We start from the raw sequence: 3001 nt of genomic DNA, 5'->3' as shown, positions 1-3001 counted from the left end.
TCTAAAAGTCTCTGAAGCTGATGGCTATGGTGATACTGACTGTTGTTACACAAAATCCATTTCAAAACATCTTCCTTGTAGTGAATGGAAGATCCTTGAGGAGCTCTCTGGTTTCTTGGAGATGAGACTAGAAAGGCTTATTTGTGCTAGGTGTTAGCACTCAAAGTTGCACCCCTGAAACCATCTGTCCTGTATGTGTTAGGTTTGAAATTTATACAGTTCACCTAACTACATTTCAGATCCCTCCTTTCAGGCTGTCCTTATGCTAGAGGAAAAAATGATCAAAGGACAGCGAAAGGTTTGCTTCAAGATAAACTGTTTAATATGCACTTGTACAACTTAAATGTGTACAAGGGTATTTTGTATTTTTTTTCTATTTTCAGGCCTTCCAAATAATTTCAGATATTGTCTCAATTTCGCACTTTCTGTGTGCAAAATCAACAAATAGAAAATGTAAAGGTTTTCTGTATAATTTCAAAAATATAAAAAATAGTGAAAATAGAATGCACAAAAGCAAACTAATCAAAGGTACTAATGATGTGCAACTTTATATTGTCACAACGTTTCACAAAATTATAAGCAGTTATTTATTGCTGTAGAACTGAATATCAAGATTTATTGCCCCGAGGGAGATATTGACAAAAATGTGGATGAAAGAAGAATTCAAGATTTCTGAAACAAAACCCATTATAATTTAATTGGTGGTATATTCATTCATGTTTTCAGGCCTACAAACAGCTAGCCTAGAATTCAAGTTAACTGCATCAACTGCCCAGTAGACTTTTGTGTTTTGAACTGTAACATTCTAAAAGCTAGATGAAGGTCGAACTCAACTGCACCCAATGAGTATGCCATCATTTGCATATGTGATGTTATTGGTTAATTTTGCTCCAGACTCCACTATTTTTTACCTCTAAGAAAGGAAATGCTAGAAATTACACTTAGAAAATTAAGTAACATCTAGTCCATCCCCACAAGCAATGCACGAGTATGCCCTGAAATATAATCTCAAGAGTTTCAACACAGTCCATTTTTAAATGACTTAGGAATGAGGTTCTCACCACCTGTCTAGAAAATGTATTCTGCCATCAAATAGACCTAGATAAGCACCTTTTCTTGATTTTCAATTTAAAATATATTTTGCTCAATTTAACTGTACTATTTCTAGAAGCATACCATTTAATCAGTCTGAACCATGCTTCTCCTGCAACGTGCCACACTATTAAACAAGCTAAAATTCTAAGAGGATGGCATCATATGTGGAAGGAAATTTTCTGAATCTATTCCCTTTTCTTCCATTGACTAGCTGTGTGACCTCATCAGATCATTTCACCTTCCTGTGTGTCAGATTCCTGCGTGTAAAATGGGTTAACACCTCCCTATCTTTCTGGCTTGTTCTGGGAATTAATTTAATTAATAGTTGTAAAGTACTTTGAAATCCTCAGAAGGAAGAAATTACCCAAGTGTAAAATATTATGATTAATGTTATTAAATTGTCAAAACAGCTCTTCACAAGCACATTGATGTTTTGGTGGCTGTAGAGTTCTTTATGGTTATGACTTGAATTAAACTGATGTTTTGCTACTTGATTTGTTTGTCCAAGTCATTGGCATCATGTACCCTGCACTTTTGCTGCTAAGGAAACTACACATTTTTATATGATGGTAATTAGTATTTATAGAAATTCTCCCTTTTAAAGTTTCTAACATTTTAAATGAAGGTATACTTCCTTGGCCTTGTGTAGCATTCCTATGCAAATTTGCAAGGATCTCAAATAACTTATATCTTGAATATTTTGTTGAGAGATGGTGGGTTTATATGTGTAAATCCAATAATAATTACTCACAATAATTAAAAATGCTTAGACTCCATATTTTAAAATGCTGTACAAACATCATCTAATAGATCCTACTTATTTATGGATGAGAAAATAGTATCCTTGTTTCATAAACATGATTACTTATTTTACTTTCTAAATAAAAATATGGACACATTTATCTCTCTCTCTCTCTCTCTCTCTCTCTCTGAATTCATTAGTTTCCCTGAAAGGTGATGGATTGGCAGCCTTGTCCTATGTTATCCACAGTACAGCTATACAACAGGCAACAGCATTGCAAACTTCCTCACAGCAGCCCAATAACATGTTTCAACACCGACCACCTCAAGGGTTAAAACTATAAGTGCATTCAATACTTAGCTGTTGATTTTGAGGCATGGGCATCACTTTTCTCAGATTTTTCTGAGGGGAACAGTGCGTGCATATTAATGCTTAGTTTACTGAATTGGGGAAGTTTTCTCCTTTTAAAAAAAAATGTAGAAACAGGGTGTTTTCTGTTCTTTCATATTGGACCCTGATAGTTTAAGATTCCAAATCAAGTTACGAGACCCTGGGTCATAGGCTATGTGAGCCCCAAAGGGCAGTTTGAGCCTTTGTGATGTAGACATTTGACCACCAGGAACTGAATTGAGGCCAGCAGACACAATTTGAATAGACAACTAAACAGCCATTTATCTCAAGATGACGAAAATGTTGGTATCTACCATTATTCCTAATTTTGACCCAGAATGTGGAACACATCAATCCATACAAGAAATTTTGGACACTTTCTCATGCTCCTTGACTTCATAAAATATTAATATTTTCCTCTCATTCTGTATGCTGCCATCTCTGTAAACGACTGGTCAAATATACGCAAACTCTGTGAGGTCTTTTCATGATACTTTTTTAATTTAGAAAGCACACATGGAAAAGTTTTAATTGTCAAGCAGTAGGTGACAGTATGTCAGGTTTCCCAAATATCACCATTTTAACATCTGTATAATGTTACAAATATGGTAAAAGCAAAGTAAACCGAAGAAAGCTATAAAAATTTAACATAAATAAGCTTTTATATTGATTACTCTTTGACTTGGAAAGACTGGTTAATATTATTTATCTTTATATCGTCTAAACAGGTTAAGATAAAGAAAAACATTGCAGCCCTGAATGGACCTTTTTAAC

The sequence above is a fragment of the Trachemys scripta genome, chromosome 10 (assembly GCF_013100865.1).
Source record: "Trachemys scripta elegans isolate TJP31775 chromosome 10, CAS_Tse_1.0, whole genome shotgun sequence".
Lineage (NCBI taxonomy): Eukaryota > Metazoa > Chordata > Testudines > Emydidae > Trachemys > Trachemys scripta.
This window is presented reverse-complemented; position numbering follows the sequence as displayed.